At 39.0% G+C, this 19,221-nt stretch overlaps 1 pseudogene; it reads right to left on the bottom strand.

Annotated features, from left to right (window-relative positions):
- Window positions 1-165, bottom strand: LOC132212940 (U2 spliceosomal RNA; annotated as a pseudogene).
- Between the last annotated feature and the right edge of the window lie 19,056 nt (window positions 166-19,221).

Below are 19,221 nucleotides of genomic sequence, written 5' to 3'. Positions count from 1 at the left end.
AGAAATTACCTTAAATTCTACTAAAATGAAGTAACCACAAAGGATTGCAGCCTGTTGCTATCCTGATACATTACTAAATGTTTTTCATCCTAAGGTTCTCAACTTATTTTAAACTGATAAGAACAGAAACTATACTTGATCTTAGCCAAAAGGCCTAGAAGCGATCAACTTATTTTATATAAAGGGATGATTTCTAGGAAAAAATATAATTTTTGTATGATTAAATACATGATATTTGCCGGAAACCATTCATTGTCTTCACTAGCTGAGTTTAGACAGAGACCCCCCAAAAGCTAGTAACCTTTGAAATTCTAGCAAAGGTCAGAACTGTGCACCACCCAGTTAATCTAGATAATGATAGCTGAAGCAACCTCCCTACCTTTAATCATGTAAATTGCCTAAGGGTGATGTTATGACCTAATCTGTGTGTCATTGAAACCTCCTTAACATAGGACTACCCCAAACAAACCACCTTACCTTCCGGCTACCCCAGACAGACCTCCTTACCCTAAGGCTACCCCGACCTCAATAAAAGATCTGAGCGGCCTGAGCTTAGGTGGAAGTCCTTTGGGACTTGCCCGCCTGGTCCCCCAATATTGCAAAATTATCTCGTGTCTTTTTCTCTCATTTGTTGTGCGGCTCCTCTTTCAGATACCGAACCCTACTCCACACAGAACGTGGAGGGAGTCATACTCGACAATATTATCTTTCATTGGAAAAACAGGTAATTTGAAGGCCATGCTGTGTGTCAAAGATTTACAATTAAGTTTTGGTGGGAACTTAAGTGCTTCTAGTGTTCATTTTTTGGTATAATCCTTAGCATTGAAAACGCCCAGTCTTCCTTTCAATTCATCCTCCACATTATCACCAGACATATCTTCTAAAATATCCATTTGGTCATGTTATACTATTGCTTATTTATATTCAGTAATTCCTTATCACTTTATTATTTAAAGCACCTTACAACTTTATTTTAGACTAAGAATCTTTTACAGGACCTATATTTTGTTCTTTCCTGGCATTCCCCAACTTTACAACTAATTACTTTTTTTGTATTGTTTTCTAAACTATATTTTAATTCATGACTCCTGGATTTAAACCTAATGCTGATGTCTTAAGGTTGGGCTTAAATATGAAAATTTTTCATATCCACATGAAAAATTTGATTTCTCCCTTGGTATTTTGTTTATATAATAACTACTGTGTCAACTATATTTTACACAACTATTTATTGAGTGAATACTATGTGTGAGACACTTCTAGGAATGGACATACAGAAGTGACCAAAAATCAAAACCCTCTACCTGTCCTGGATTTTCTTCATATATGTTGGGTACTTAGACATTTTCCACAATAACTCATAAACTCCATTTGGAAGAGTCAACATTTGTTTTTCTTGAGTCCAATTACATAGAGTTGAGCTGAGAACATAGCCCATGCTGAAATGATGGCCATTATTTGTTGTTATTCCTCACTTGAGGATATTTTTTCCACTGATTTTTGGAGAGAATGTGAGGGAGGGAGGACAGGAGAAAGAGATAGAGAGAGAGAGAGAGAGAGAGAGAGAGAGAGAGAGAGAGAGATGTGAGAGAGACACATTGATTGGTTGCCTCCTGCACACAACCCTGATTAGGATCAGGAAACAAATGTGCAACCCAGGTATGTGTCTTTGACCAGGAATTGAACCTGTGAACCTTCAGTGCATGGACTGACACTGTAATCATTTAGCACCACTAGCCAGGGAATGATGGCTATTTTTTAAAAGATTGAATGGAATTAAACATGTAGTATTGAGTCACTTAAAATCTATATTCCTTTTATATTCCAAGCAGAAAAAGGAAGGAAAAATATGTAATTGGGAAGTAAAAACATATTAAATAGCTATATAGCATTTCTATAGGTTTTTTTCCTCAAAAGTTTCCTAATCATGCTTTTGAAAGATATAATACTAAATTCTTCCTTTAGCAGTAATACATACATAGGCATATAAAACATAAATACATATATTTGGATTTAGGAAAACATATTTATAATTTTTCTTTCCACTCTATAAAGGACCAAGACTATATTTTAAAATATCAACCAACTACAAACAACAACACTGTGTGATATTTACAGTTTAAGGATGATACAGTTCAAGGATATGTGTGAAAGCAAGAATGGGGTCCCTTGTGGTACTTGTCACACTGTCAGAGAAACATCAACTAATGCATCTTGATTAACTTCATTTCTAAAAGATGTATCTGTCCCAGATGAATGAAAAAATGCATATTTTCTGTTCTTAAAATTCACTTACCCCCAGGAACAATTATTTTCTGCTTCCCAGTGGGTTAATATGGGCTCACTGCTTGTCAATAATATCTCCATTCATTTTCTTTAACCTATAATACTTGGGAAATCTATTAATTAGGATTTCCTTGATAGGATAACAAATATGTTATTAATTATCAGGCTTAACTTACTGCTTTTTGGAAGAAATGTTATAAAACCAATATAAAATTATGTGAAAAATTTACTTATAAAGTAAAATAATAAGTAGTTAAGTAATTATAAGAAAACATTTCTTATTGGATGTGCAAAGTAATCAATGGTGGAAAATATATCTGGTAAGCCTTTTTAATTAAATGCTTAAAATTTTTCAAATTAAAAAGAGATAGCTCTAGTTTACTAAATGCTATCAAACCCCCCATTTTACTATCATTTTCTTGGGAGTTCTGGGCTGTAGGAAGGAATTACCATCATCAAATCAATCTGCTTTTCATTATTTTTATTATGCCTATAGTCACATTAGAACTGTATATAAAACATGTACTTTTTTCCTCCCCTTTCTTGCCATCCAAATGGGGAATCACAGTGAAACAACAACAATAATTGGTGAACATCTCAAAAAGGGCACCATAAATACCTTCGAGAATCATAACGATTGGGCATTATACCTAGCTTTAATGGACCTTGATTTAGAAATCCTCATATATGAGCTGGCATTGTACCCCTTATACTTAAAGAACAGAATCCCAAACCAGGAAGCCTGAAACAAATGCATTGACTAAAGTTCCTATTATGCTTAGGAGGAAAATTTATTATAAACAAATGGGACTACATCAAACTAAACATTTTTTGCACAGCAAAGGAAATCATCAACATAAAAGTCAACCCACTGAATGGGAGAACATATTCACTATGATGCATCAGATAAGGGGTTAGTAGCCAAAATGTATAAAGAACATATAAAACTCAGTACTTAACAACAGTAACAAACAATGAATTAAAAAATGGGCAAAGGACTGGAATAGACACTTATCCAAAGAGAACATAAGGATGGCCAATCAACATATGAAGAAATGCTTAATGTCACTAATCATTAGAGAAATAGAAATTAAAACCACAATGAGATATCACCTCACACCTGTAAGCATGGCTATCACCAATAAAGCAACAAACAACAAGTGTTGGCTAGGATTATGGGAAAAAGGAACTCTCATGCACTGTTGGTAGGAATGCAGACTGGTGTAATCACTGTGGAAAACAGTATGGAGTTTCTTTAAAAAATTAAAAATGGAATTTTAAGACATAAAATGCCTTATGATCCAGCTGATACCATTATAATAATCTGGTTATTATTTAACAGGACAAGAGTAAAGAAAGACTACATAATATAGGCATGCCATTTATACAACTTTGTTAGTTTAACCCAAGCCTGTTCCCCACTGATTGATGTGGGAAGGTACTGGACAAAGGCAGTTTGGGTACCTGCCCAATAAGGTCTGAGTGACATGGGAAGGTACCTGTCTGTTGGTCACACCTGGGAACAAATTAGTGGCCAGGATGGGTGTGGCCACTGCAAGTACAAGAAACCTGAATATTTAAACTTCTGAACAAAGAAGGAGCACGCTCTTCTCTCTTGGTTTTCACTATTTCTTGGCCTTTGGCCCTTTGGCCCTATTGGCTCACAGACATGTAGGACCCCACACAATGGACTAATGAACTTTAGCCTGAATGTTTAAACCAGCTGCAACATGGAACAGAAGCTCTGGACATTGGCCTTACTTTTGGCTCTACTGGAACCCCAGCTGCACCTCTTCCAGGACTGGTTAAAGGAGCATGGGACTTTGGAATCCAAAGAATGTAACTCCATGCAAATAAAGACTTACCACATCTCATTCTCTCATGGGGGCTTCTGGACATGCTTATTTCAGAGATACCCCAAGAACCTCACACCACTTGTGTCTGGAAGTTCTGGCCCATTAATTCCTCTGGCCACACAGTGATTCCATTTTGGGGAATATATCCTAAGAAACCCAAAACTCTAATTCAAAAGAGTATAAGCACCCCTTTGCTTATTACAATAGCCAGGATTTGGAAGCAGTCCTAGTGTCCATCAGTAGATATGAGTAGATAAAAAAGCTGTGGTACATTTACAAGATGAAATACTACTTGTCCATGAAAGAAAAGGAAATACTACCTTTTACAACAGCATGAATGGATTGATCTGGAGAGTATTATGTTAAATGAAATAAGCCAGCCAGAGGAAGACAAATACCATATGATTTCACCTATTTTGTAGAATCTAATGAACAAAAATAAAGAAACCAAATAGGAAGGGACTTATAGATACAAAGGACAGACTGACAACTGCCAGGGTGAAAAAGATGAAGGGATTAAGCAAACAAACAAACAACAACAACAACAACAAAAAACACCTCATAGATACAGAAAACAGTATAGTGATTACCAGAGGGAAGGGGTAGGGGGAGGGCAGGTAAAAAGGTGATAAATGGTGATGGAAGGAGACTTAACGTTGGGTGGTGAACACACAATACAATATATAGATGATGTAGTAGAGAATTGTACACTTGAAGTCTACCTGATTTTATTAACCAATGTCACTCTAATAAATCCAATACAAATTTTTTAAATAAGAGAGAAATTCTAGTCCATGAGGTGATACTAAAGGTAATAGACATTTGAAAGTTTAGGACTGTCTTTTTAATTTCTTATATCTCACATTTCTAAGGGAATAGAGGGCTAAAGTATAAGCTTGCCTCGATGAAGAAATAATTATAAATTAAGTGGATATGGAATTTAAATTTTCTTGTTGTCCTAGTTTCTAACAATAGCCTTCCATGTTTTGAAGAATTTTCCTCAGGCTGTGTGATTGTTCTCCTTACTTAATCTTATAGAGGGGATTATGTGCTAATAGCCAAGTTGAAATTTCTTACAGAAATTGTCATAGGCTCTCAACCACATCTTTTGCAAGAATCTTTCGGACAAAATTTTTAAAAATGTCAGAAAACTTTCTTTAAATTTAAGTAAGTTATAAGTACTGTTGGCGGAAGAACCACTGACTGGGAATAATTATGACAACATTTTTGTAAAGATCTTTTGATTAAACCACATATGCACCAATCTTCTTTATTCTTTTATTTTACCAATACTTAAGTAAAATTAAATATGGAAGAATTAAAAATGCTAGTGCTTATAGATTTTTATTTTTAAGGGTTATGGAAGAAGTATAATACCAATCATAATTTTGTGGAGGGTCTTGCCTCTTTGCTCAAACAAAATCTTAGGGTTAGTGCACTACATAAAACTCATAGATACAGATGCAAGATGACTGCTGATGGGGTGGCAGGCTGCAAGATAGTGTGTGAGTGAAAGAATGAAAGGGGAGTGCGTGGACATGTGGGGAGTGTCTGTATTTGTGGGTGAGGGACAGCTATATTCCAAGGGACTGTTGGGGACTGGTGGGCCAGGCTCCCCTGGCCAGGCAGCCTCTACTGCTGCGGAAATCTCTCCCGGAGCAGCCGGTTCTGCCGCAGAGACAGCACCATGTTGAAGGGGAGAGTGACTGTGATCTGAAGCCCAGCCTTACCTTCAACTGGGGAGACCTCGGATACCTCCTGGGACCCTACAACCACAACACCCAGGGACCAGCTGCCTCAGCTGCAAACCCAGGAACACCAGGACTACAGCCTCCCCAACCACGGGCGCCTAAAATGTCTGTCCAGGGGGAGACAAAGTGGTGCAAATATGTGGATGAGCGCTGTGCCTTTTCACAGAGCAGATAGAAGGAACCGCTCAATAGAATAAAATCCACCCAGAATTAGCAAATTAAACACAGCTGGTGAGGCAATCTGTGCGTGGATGGAAAGGTCAGATATCACCTAGTCCAGTGGTTCTCAAACTTGGCTGCACATTAGAATCACCTGGGAATCTTGTTAAAATCCTGATTTCTGGGCCTCATCCTCCGGAAATTCTGTTTCTTTGTTACTAATGTTGTGGCCCCACCCCATAACAAAGAAACAGAATTTCTGGAGGATGAGGCCCAAAAATCAGCATTTTAAAAAGATTTCCAGGTGATTCTAATGTGCAGCCAAGGTTGAGAACCACTGTACTAGAGGGAGTCTCTCAATAAACTTTGCTTTCACTTTTGTTTACTTCTTTATACATGAACTTATTCTTCAATTTTTTCGAGACAACACACCCAGATCTGATCACAGCATTTTGGTTTCAGTATCTGGGCTGAGAAACTTTAAGGATGCGGTTGCCATACACTGAGTTGGAGAATCCTATCTAATAAAAGAGAAACATGGTAATTAGCCGTACCTCCACTACCCTTCCCATTGGCTAATCAGGGCAATATGCAAATTAACTGCCAGCCAAGATGGAGGCCAGAAGCCAGGCAGCTTGAAGCAAACAGGAGGTTTGCTTGCTTCAGTGACGGAGGACTCCAACCTTCCCCGCCTGCCGCTGCCAGCCTCTGAGCTTGCAGTTTGAAACATTGTTACAAATATAGAAGCTAAACAAAAACCCCAGAAACCTGCTTTATGCCAGCCGACATCTCAGAGCTGGAGTTGAAACAGTGTTTCGATTATAGAATCCAAACAAACCAGATACCTGCTTTCAGCAGCGGAGGCTTAAGAGCTGGAGCTAAGCCTCAGAGCTAAAACTGGCCCAGAATAAAAAAAAAAAAAAGAGAAAGAAAGGAGCAGTTGGGAGCTTCAGTCACCTGCCAGCCTGAAAACAGCCCTCAACCCCTCACCCAGACTGGCCAGACACCCCAGTGGAGACCCCCACCCTGAAGGGTGTGTGACCAGCTGCAAACAGCCAACACCCCCTCATCCAGGCTGGCCAGGAACCCCAGTGGGGACCCCCAACTTATCCAGGACACCCTGTAGGGCTAACCAGCCGGCCCCCACCCATGCACCAGGCCTCTATCCTATATAGTAAAAGGGTAATATGCCTCCTGGCACTGGGATCAGCGTGACAGGGGGCAGCGCCCAAACTCCCTGATTGCCCTGTGGCTCTGTGTGTGACAGGGGCTGGGGCCACAACCTCCCTCTCTGCCGTGCTCTGTTCGTGTCAGGGGAAGGCGCCCCAACCCGCTAATCAGCCCTGCTCTGTGCCTGATAGGGGGGAGCTCCCCACCCCCCTGATCGCCCTGCGGCTCTGTGTGTGACAGGGTGCGGCGCCCCAACCCCCCCACCCCCATGGGCCCTGCTCTGTGTGTGACAGGGTAGAGCCATAACCTCCCCATCGGACCTGCCCTGAGTGTGAGAGTGGCGGTACGCCAACCCCCTGATCGGCCCTGCTCTGTGGGTGATAGAGGGCAGCACCCCAACCCCCCCACCATGGGCCCTGCTCTGTGTGTGATGGGGTAGAGCCATAACCTCCCCATCAGCTCTGCCCTGAGTATGACAGGGTGCGGCGCCCCAACCCCCTGATCCGCCCTGTTCTGTGTGTGACAGTGGGCGATGCCCCAACTCCCCTATCGGCCCTACTCTGTGAGTGACAGAGGGGAGCTCTTCAACCCCCTGATCAGCCCTGCTCTGTGCATGACAGGGGGGAGCTCCCCAACCCCCTGATTGGCCCTCCTCTGTACGTGACAGGGGGTGGCGCCACAACCTCCCCATCGACCCTGCCTTGAGTGTGACAAGGGGCGGTGCCCCAACCCCCCAATCAGCCCTACCCTGAGCGTGACTGAGGGTGGCATCGCAACCTCCCGATCTGCCCTGCTCTGTGCATGACAGGGGCAGTGCCCCAACTTCCCAATCGGCCCTGCTCTGAGCCCGACCAGGGGCTGCACCTAGGGATTGGGCCTGCCCTCTGCCACCCGGGAGCAGGCCTAAGCCAGCAGGTCGTTATCTCCCGAGGGGTCCCAGAGTGCGAGAGGGCACAGGCCAGGCTGAGGGACCCCCTCCCCCCCCCCCGTGCAAATTTTTGTGCACCGGGCCTCTAGTACTGTATAATACATGTCAAAGCTCAGAATTTATACTCTCAGCAGAAAGGACAAACTGGCTGAAGCAGCTCTGTGAAATGCCATTTTATCACACAGTAGTGTGGCCAATGCTACCCAATGGACAGCTGTTCACACTGGGTTAAAGACATTGCAATCAAAGCTTTTCGTAGATGTCTGTGCTTTCTTAAAGCAAAGATTACAGACTAGTACATGGTTGTAAATAGGTAGGTTGGAAAAGATCAGCTGGAAGTTTTACCTCTTTCCTTGTGGAAAGTCAGCCCACAGCTTAACATCATCTCTCTGTGGGTCTCTCACACAAGCATATGCACAACCAAAGGCGTCATTCCCAAACCTATACCCCTAAACGCTAGAAACATGACACAAGATTCTTAAGTTAATAAATATAATGAAATGAATTATGGCAATTAAATAGTTATAATAAATAATTATTTTATATAAATATAGCATTGATCTGTGAAGATATTAAAATATAATCTTGTGTTTTAATTCATTAACTAAGTAATTAAAGAAATATTGCATCTTTTTTTTTTTTTTAATCATCAGAGGATATGTTTCCACTGATTTTTTTTTTTTTTTTCAGGGAAAGAGGAAGGGGGAGGAAGGGAGGGAGGGAGGGAGGGAGAGGGAGAGAGAGAGAGAGAGAGAGAGAGAGAGAGAGAGAGAGAGAGATGAATCGGTTGCCTCCCATATGTATCCCAGCCCAGTATCAAACCCACAACCTAGGTATGTGACCTGATCAGGAATTGAACCTGCATCCTTTTGGTATATGCGGAGACACTTCAACCAAGTGAGCATCCTGGCCATGGCTAAGTCTTTTAAATAACATTCTAAATAAGGTTCTACCATTGAAGTTATCAAAATCCTGAGGATTTACTAGTTGCTGAGAATAAGCCTATTACATGAAAATTTAAGTAGATACTTTACATACTAATCACAAAATTATTTATGGAATTAATTACTGTAAAATAATTAGCAATGAAAAATTTTATCATCAAATAAAACTAAAAAATAATTTAGATTTTATTATACAACTTACTACATGGTGTAAAATCTCAAGAGTTGGGATTTTTAAAACAAAGATTATTTTGGTGAGGATTTATTAGGTGTTTTATTTTTGCTTTGAAAAGTATTGATTTTGAAAGTCTTTTAAATAAAGAGCACTGACCTACATATTCTTGAATCACTGAGAGGAAGTAACCTATGGACAGCAAATTATTTTTATTTCCTAAAGGTAGACTTTCTTGAAGAGGAAGCAAAAGCAAGAGAAAACTTAATTTATGATGCCAAGTAAAATTACTGGAATTCAGAATTTAAGAATTTGTGCTGAAAAGTATGAGAAAACACCAACGCCTGAACTGAAACAAACAGTCTGTCTCTGTTTTAATCATATAGAAATGAGCCAAGAACATAACAATTAAAAAATCTATAAATAGACATACTTCATCTATAATCATATCAGCTACATTTCTTATTTGGTAATGATTTTTAAAAATAAAAATATACTATTTAAAATAATCATAAGGATATGGAAATATTTCTTTTCAGTGAAAAATAGGTTTCAAAAAGGACAAATAAAATATGGCCTTTGTGTTTAGCAAATACAGAATTGGGAAAAAGTAGGTTTACAGTTGTGAGTGCAACAAACAGAGTTTATTCTTGTATTATTATTAATTATCATATTATTTTCCATATGAACAACTGTAAACCTACTTATGTCCCATGCTCTATTTCTTTGTTATAAAAATGTAACATGAAATATATAAAGGGTAACAGATGTGAACAGATCTTTGTGTAGAGGAATATTTTTTTTTAACTTTTATGTGTATTTCTTTAATTTATCTCTTGACTATTACTGATAATGAGAAAAATTGTGATAACTTTTAAATAAAGACTAGATCTTAAATTTATTTAAAGTTTATTTAATAAAATGTCATAATTCTTTCTCAAGCTCCATAGAAACATGTCCAATAAACTATCACTTGCAAAATTTTACCGAATAAAATAAAATTTAGGATAGTGTAACATACTCATCAACAATAAATTTTAAGAAGACATCTTTAAAAAATAAAAGCCTTTATGCCACAGAAAATGATTATTTGACTCATAAACGAATAGAAAAGTTGATATAACAAATATTATTGTGCTATTATTTTTATTTCTGTATCTTTATATAAAATTTTATATTCTGATAATTTATTTTAACTGCCCATTAGGGAAAACTAGAAAGAGTTTGTATAAATGATACTAGTGTAAAAGTTAATGGAAAACCTGTTTGAGTACAGGCAACAAATATTTCAAAGACATTAGATTATAATATCTTCCAGTAAATAAAAGGAAACATATAGAGATGTTTTGAAAAATGTAAAAGATTGCTAAGGGGCAGAAGAGGATATAGGCATATTTAACCTCATCAACATTTTAGCCTAAAATTATATTATCTTCAGTTCTATAAACTATCTCTCAATTATAACTAAGTTACCAACGACATCTTATTTTGCTAGAAATTTCAGGAAAATTATCACACTGTACTATCTGATACAGATTCTGTATCATTCATTAAAAGTCTGAAGGTTAATATTTTTGAATAAGTAATTATCACTGAAACTCTGGTCATTAGGAGGACATAGAAGACAGAAGTTGAATCCCTAGACTGTCCCTGGTAAACTGAGGGGAGCTGTTCCAATCAAAACCTCTAGGGACGTGTTCAGATCAAGAACAGCTCAAGTTTCTCAGGTGCAGAGAGGGTATCACAGGCTCACCTATAACAAGCTAACTCTAATTTGCAAAGCAATCTGAGAAACACTAACTTGCAGTAATAAGAAACGGTGACATTTGTGCCATTTCCGTCTTATTTTGTGTTTTGTGCCTAGAGCCGGATAATGGGTCCATTTTCCATCTCTCTCTCTATCGTGAAAGAACTACTAGCATGCCTGAATGCCCAGTAGGCCAGATGAGGATCAAGTGGGTGGCTACACTGACCTAAGGAAAGATCACCCAGGCGTGATTAAGTCACTGAGCACATATTAGTGCTCTCCATTTAGAACCTGAAACCTATTCAGTATGAATCCTGTTTCACTTTGTGCATTTGACTTGCAAGACTTAACGGACCAAGGTCCATGCAGTGGAAAGTCAGATCCGCATTTACATCCTCCCGCTCCCATTTGCTGACTGTGTGACCTTGTAAAGTGGCTTCATAGCACTGAGCCTTAGCTTCTTCCGTTTTACCGTGGAAAATTCCGCTTCACCTTCATGGGGTTTTGTGAAGCTTAAATGCACTGATGTGTAGAAGGTACAAGCACAACTCAGGCGGAGAGAAGCACAACCACATAAGAGAAATACTTTTTTTCCTTTCCATCTTTGCCAGCGTCATTGTTATGTATCTTTAATTGCCACCACAGCCACCACCAGCCCCCCTCAATCTGACCAATTATGTCCCTTGGCCATCAACTTCTATTTCTGAAATTAATCGTTCCCAGAAAGGCTGAATAGTATAATGGTTAAGAATGGACTCAGGACCTGCGCTGCCTCAGTTCAAAATTCCTGCTTTACCACTTCCGGAAGGTGTGACCATGATTCCTGGTGCTTCAGAATCCTGCAAGGATTGGTGCGGCAGCTAATTTATTTTTAATGAGTTTGTTAATTTATAAGTCTAAAAGAGTGCTGAATATTTATTGTTAGTATTTTTATTACTGTCCTATTCCCACTGCAATAGATTGCCCTGTAATTAATGGCTTAAACCAACAACAAAAGTATTGTTACAGTTCTGGGGGCCAGAAGTGGGAAATGATTCTATGAAGACTACATCAAGGGCTGAGCAGGGCTGGTTCCTTCTGGAGACTCCAGGAAAGAACTTATTCGTTGTCTCTTTCGACCTCTGGAGGCTGCCAGGATTGCCTGGTTTATGGCCACAACTCTGCTTCTGGTGTCACATAGCCTTCTCCTCTGTGGTCAGGTCTCCCTCTGCCTGACTGTTACACAGACACGTGTGATTACGTGTGGGGCCCACTAAGGGAACACACGGTGTTCTCCCCATCACAAGATCATTAACTTCACTAATGTCTGCAAAGACTCTTTTTATATAAAACAACCTCTACAGATCTCAGGGATTAAAACTTGGATATCATTCAGGGTACACTCAGCATGCTATAGTATTTCTTAAAATATTATATTGGAAGGCTTGCATATTTCTCATCTATTTGTTGCCTATATGTTATGGGCATTATATTATATCAGTTAGACATAACACAAATATATTCTCCCAATTTGTCTTTTGCTTTTTAACTTTTGCTCATGTTACTTTTCATAATACAGGAATTTTAATGAGTGTATCAGTTATGCCTTTTAATATCTCCATCAGAAGGAAATAAAGAAAACGGGCATATCCAAATTACAGAATAGTAAGCAACCATTAAAAAATTAAGTGGATCTATATATTAATATTGGGGGACCATAAATATTATTAAGTGATGAAGGTAAGTTGCAGATTTTATGTAAAGGAAAATTCCACCATGAAAGGCTCTGAAATGCACTCCAAACATCTTACTAGCTGCCAAGGGGGGTAGGGTTAGGAGGTAAAATCAATGATTACCTTTTAGTTTATATTAATCCTGTTTAAATGGTTAAACAATAGATATCATTATATGTTATTTATATAATTAAATTTGAAACAGGGGTAGTCTAAGTCCAGAGAGAAGTGCATCTAAATTGCTATGAAATTTAAGAGGGGGTTGATAATTACTTATTTCTGGGAGAATTGAAAGAAGCAACATTTGAGAAAGGAAAAACAGATTTGACCACACAACATAGCAATGTGTTCCGGACGTTAATTTAATTTAATGGGAACGAAGCGAGTGAGGGTGTGATGGTTAATCTTGTACGTGAACTTGCCTGGGCTGAGGAATACCCAGCAGCAGTGTAACATTATTTCTGGATGCGTCCGCCAGGGTGCTGCAGAAAGGCTCTGCCTCAGTGGCCCGAGTGAAGATTTGCCCTCTGCATTGTGGAGCGGCACCATCCAATCTGGTGCGGGCCCAGATAGAACAAAACACTGAAGGAAGGGCACCTGTTCTCTCTCTAGTCACTAGCTGGGATGTGCATCTTCTGCCCTGGGACATGGGAGCTCCAGGTTCGCAGGTCAGACTCTGAGATTTATACCAGCAGTCCCCCGGTTCTCAGGCATTAGAACTCAACTTGAGTTATACCAGAGGCTTTCCATCTTGCAGGTGGCAGACAATGGGACTTCTAGGCCTCCATGTGAACCATATAAAACATACAATCTCCCATTGGTTCTTCTCTCTGGAGAAGCCTTACTGCTACAGAGGACAATAGGTTAGGTACGTCAGAGGAAATAATGATGAAATATTTCATCTGGACAAAATCTTAGAAGGCTTTACTGTAAGAGAGAGTTTAGATTTATTTCCCCCAGGTTAAAGACCTCTAAGTCTAGTAACTCGAGGAAAGTCACCAACTGTTGAGGGGATGGCCGAATTTACCAAGAGTCTTTTAAGGCAATTCATGCATAAAGAAAAATAAGGCACAGATGTGAGAAAGTCACATTGGGGATAATGTTCATCTTTCACTGGGCATGGCTCTAAGCATTATCATTCTCTTCCAAGTCTCCAAACCTCCCTTTATTAATCAAGTTATCTGTTTAATTACAATATGCATGCAACTATTTGATGAAATGCATTGAATTAAATAGTTGTTTGTACTAGGAATTAAATTTCAACTATGAGCCCAAACTCACTGCATAGCTTAAAAGAAATTTGACAGTAGGTATTTAATTACTGATATCTTACTGAAATTGGCATTTAGTGAAGAGAAACATTTGCTAAACACCAAAAAGCTTTAAGATATAAAATGAAACAGTCTCTGTCTTGAAAATGAATCTAATCTTAAAAGGAAGGAAAATTAATAGAGTCATATTCAGAAGCCTTTAACAGGCCTAAGAGACTGAAATAGAATCCTTTGCATCTCTCATTATGAAGTAGTAGATAATTTTCCGCACAGACTTGGGATGGAAAAGGAAAGCCAGCCTCCACTGACACATCACATTATACACAGAATATAATGTTCACAATATACATTCTTTAGTATTCAGTAGTTATCTCAGCAATCTCACCTCAATAGAGATTAAGCAAATTCCAATAAACAGGCAAGGAGACCAAATTTCAGATCTACACATGAGGAAAAAACTAAATACAGGATTTTTTAAAAAAAATCTCAAGCTAAAGAAGAGTTTGGCTAGAAAAGTGAGAGAAGTGGCTGTAGATGAGAGACAGTGGGATAGTGCCTATTCGGCACAATTTCAAAAAGATTTTAACCTTTAAGAACAGTGCACCTCCTTCACTTGAACTTGAAATGTGGTTACAAGTCATCTGGCACAGTGATTCTTTTAATAGTTGAGGATGCTTTTATATTTCCCTCCCGAGTCTTCGCCACACTGTTTCTATATTTCCAGAATTGGAGAATTGCATTTTTAGGCCAAAATAACTTTCACACAGTGCTAATATTTTTCCTTTGTGATTTGACATGATTCAGAATCTTGTGCTAGTATATAACTTTCATATATTTCTGGCATGAATCCCCATCTAGATTATAAACTCTCTGAAGATAAGAAAAATTCCTTAATTTTCGTCATTTCGCATGGACCGAATGCCTATACTTCCCAATGGGCCAAATGCTTGATATACATTAAACACGTGATAAATATTTGAGATTCTGGTTACAAAATAATTAAATGGCAGGAAGTTTAAAGAACCTAAAGAGTCTTCTCAACCTGAGTGTGTCTCCTGAAGATACAAGTATATCTTTAAGGAAACTCGGATAAAATGATTGTAAAAAATATTAACACAACTCAGTAAATGTAGGATAAGAAAACCAGATAACTTAAATGACTCACTGTTAATCATCCTGAGTATTTGAAGGAGGCACTGCCATGTTTTGTGAACTTTTTTTGGGGGGGGGGGAATGAATATGAGAACTTTTGTTTTTTAATGTAAAGAGAATTGAAAAAACCTAATATTTTATATTCAGATTAAGACAAGCCTCTAGTCTGTAGTCCATGTGTCAGTGAAAGAAGTATCTGTTGGAAGAGTAAGACTTCACAGGTAGAGAGGTTTGCAGTGGTACCTGCACTGGGATATTGCTTTTAGGGATATTGCAAATATTATCATTTACATAAAGTAAGATACAGAGTAGATTACCTGATATTATACAAGCTAACCCTCACAAAATACAATATTGGTTTATAACAATCCTCTCAGAGGAACTGAATAATGAAGGCAATGAAAATACTGTATTTATGGAGTACTGAACTACAAAAAAAATGGTATAACTAAGATTTCTCCTGTTCCTGCTGTGAGTTCTTAATGTCTTAAGTAAGTAATACATTGTTAAATCAAAAGACTTGGCCAAGGATATATTTCAAATTTAGATACTGGCATTTTTTATACTTATGCTTAGATTTATTTTTAGATTTATCTTTACTGTTGAAAATATTACAGATGTTCCCCTTTTTCCCCATTGACTCCCTCTACCAGCACCTGCACCCCACCCCCAATGAGGCCTTTAAGGCACTATTGTCTGTGTCCATGGGTTATGCATGTATGCATATAAGTTCTTCGATTAATCTCTTCCAGCCCCTTCTTCCCACTTCCCTCTGAGATTCATCAGTCTGTTCCATGCTTCCTGTATACATTTATTTTTATGAAGAAGTTATCAACAGCTTTAAGGAGGGACTTTAATTGTATTTCTCAGTCAAGATAGGCTAAGTTATGCTACAGTAACAACTGGGTCCAAGTATCAAGTAAATATTTATTTCTCTCTCATGCTACAATTCTAGAGTCCTGAAGTCAGTCAGCAAGGGTGTTCAACTCATCATGGTCACTCAAGGGCCAAGATTGATAGGGCAGGCATTTCTGTGGCTCAGACAGCTCCGTCCAAAGAGCTCATCCAATGTAGGCACATCAAGCATGAACCCAGCACTGATCGCTTGGTATGCTGAGGCTGAGCCTTCGAGTTCTCTCAGTAAGAGTCCACAACATTGCCATTTAACTTGTAAAATATATGTCTTCAGGGTCTTGGCACTTGTAACAACTTTTCTAATTAAGCTATCTCCTAGAAAAGAAATAAGTAGATTCTTTGACATTTTAAAATTAATTGCTTTTTCACCTTGGTTGTTACTATTTCTTATAACTTGTAGGTATAGGTTGTTTGCCAATAATGTACAATAAAATGAACTCCTTGATCACTAAGTACTACCGTTGGGACTTGCCAGTAGGATTAATTTTGTCATCACTAATTTTTTCATACTTCACTATTTCTTTCAGATTTTCAGTGGTGTTTCTATTTGATGATTTTGGAAAAACAATTTCCGCATTGGATGTGGCATCAAAAAATAAAGTCTCTGAAACGATCGTGGGTCCTGAAGCTCTCACCTAATTTTAAAAACTGCTCAGAGGATCCCTCAAAATGTATTGAACTTGCATGCATTCAATATATCATTTTTCTAAACACAGTATTTCAAATTTTGAAGCATTTACTCTTTTTTCTCCTCAGGTGCTATCTGGATGATAGGAATTTTATTTCCTGACTCAAGCTCTTTCTTGTAGTCTTCCAACACAGGTCTTCAACATAATGCCACAATGTACACATAATATCAACTTAAAAAGAATAATGAGTCCACATGTTCTGCCTTTAACAAGCATCCCCATGTCTGAAAGCCTTAAAATTATTTGGCATTTTCATCCATTTTCATTTGGACTCACAAACACTGTGAAGACAGCCAGAGGTTTCAGTCAAATGTTTACTCTCCACAATTTTCCCCCAGGTAGAGAGATATTTTTTCTCCCTTTGATCAACAGCCTTCAGACATAGTCCCAGGAGGCAGAACAAGTGAGAGGGAAGTGCAAAAAAAATGAGAGGGAAAAGAAGTTCTAGACAATCTCAGGGAAATAGCTCAAAATGCTTACAGATTCTGTCTTTGCTTTAAGTGTAACATAGATCAGTAATCATAGCAAACCAATATTTTCACATATATGTTCAGGAAAGTGTGTGGAATGAGGTTTTAAGTTCTTTCCTTGAGCACATATTTCACCCCACAGGGCTTCTCGCTGCTCTGTGACTAGGCTGTGTTTGTGTATGTGTGTGCCCAGACTTGACAAAACGCAGTGAAAGTGAATGTGGACAAGGAGAATGATTCTTCCCTGTGCTGGCTGAGGGAAACAGTCATCAAGCAAGCACCTTCCTATGTGTTTTATTTAGGTTAACCCATTTAACACCACGGAAGTGAACATCACTTTGGATTTCCACTTCTCATTTGAAGACACAGCCTCATAATGAAAGTGAGTGGTCCAGAGAATACGGAAAGTAAATGGCAGTGGTGCAATTTAACCTGGGATTCCATTTGTATGATCTTCTAAAATATGCTGTAGAATAAAACAATTGTGACCACCTACTAGGAGCCTCATTGTACATGTATCCATTCGTTTCTGGAACAGCTGTCTTAAGAGATTTTAGGAGCACAATGTGGCTTTCTTTGCCTTATAAGAAATAACTAATCTAAAGGAAAATTTTACACTTCCAGCTTATAAAAAAGGGGGGGGGGAGCGCTTCTGTCCTGAGCATCATTGGGATGGATTTACATGGGCCCTCTTTTAAAGGCTTAACTACAAAGACAATTTCCAATATTCATTTGCAATGAAGAAGTTATCAAAAGACAACCTTCTAGAAAGCCTAATCCTGTCTCAGTGACTGAGAGGAAGTCCGAGAACCTCTGGTAGGCACCTTAGGGGCTCGGGTACCACACAGGCATTCATCCCCAAGGGTTACAGGCCTGCTAATCTGCCTGGCATTGAAACAAAGAGGTGTGGCACTGAAGCAAGGTCTCCAAGTCTCCCTGGCAGACCCAGCCATGTATTTCCGTAGAGAAGCCCCAGGCAAACAAAAGGGACGGAGGAGGAAAACTATGTGTGGGGAAAGGAGTGGAAGTTGCAACAGTCTTACTAGAGACTTCCCAGCGGGTGGTGGTGAGAACCTTGGAGATGATTCAGTCCCCTGAGAAAGCCGCCAGCCACTCTAAAGACTGAGAGACATTTTATAGCAGTGGTTACAAGCATCTGGGGAGGGACGGTGGAACGAGTCGCAGTAAAATGCGTTTTAATAGCAAATTATTAGAAAAATGAAAACCTTTCCTAATTTCCTAACAATTAAAACCTCTGTATGCAAAATATTCACACAAATATTGTGATTAATGTTTTACATTCATTTCCTAATTAGGCCCTCTGAATCACACACACACACACACACACACATACACACACACACACACACACACACACACACACACACACACACACACACCTCAAAGCAGGAATCAGGTTATAGGCCTGCTCCATAATGTACTCTTCAGAATATTATGAAGTAAAAGGGAACTAAGGGGTGGTCTCAGGCTGCTGAGGCCCAGCACAGAGGATACGGCCTTCATCTAAGACAGTGGTTCTCAACCTTCCTAATGCTGTGACCCTTTAATACAGTTCCTCACGTTGTGGTGACCCCCAACCATAAAATTATTTTCGTTGCTACTTCATAACTGTCATTTTGCTACTGTTATGAATCATAATGTAAATATCTGATATGCAGGATGTATTTTCATTGTTACAAATTGAACATAATTAAAGCATAGTGATTAATCACAAAAACAATTTGTAATTATATATGTGTTTTCCAATGGTCTTAGGCGACCCCTGTGAAAGGGTCGTTCGACCCCCAAAGGGGTCGTGACCCACAGGTTGAGAACCGCTGATATAAAGGGAGACAGGAAAAAAAAAAAAAACTATTCATGTGACATTGACAGGTTGGGCCTTTCATGAATTTGTGTCCTAACAGAACTAAGATGAGAACTAGCAGGGCATCTAGGCTGTGCGCTCATTCAAGGCCTGGAGGTACCAAGGGCCTGGGGT

The sequence above is a fragment of the Myotis daubentonii genome, chromosome 11 (assembly GCF_963259705.1).
Source record: "Myotis daubentonii chromosome 11, mMyoDau2.1, whole genome shotgun sequence".
In the NCBI taxonomy this organism is placed as follows: Eukaryota; Metazoa; Chordata; class Mammalia; order Chiroptera; family Vespertilionidae; genus Myotis; species Myotis daubentonii.
This window is presented reverse-complemented; position numbering and strand designations above follow the sequence as displayed.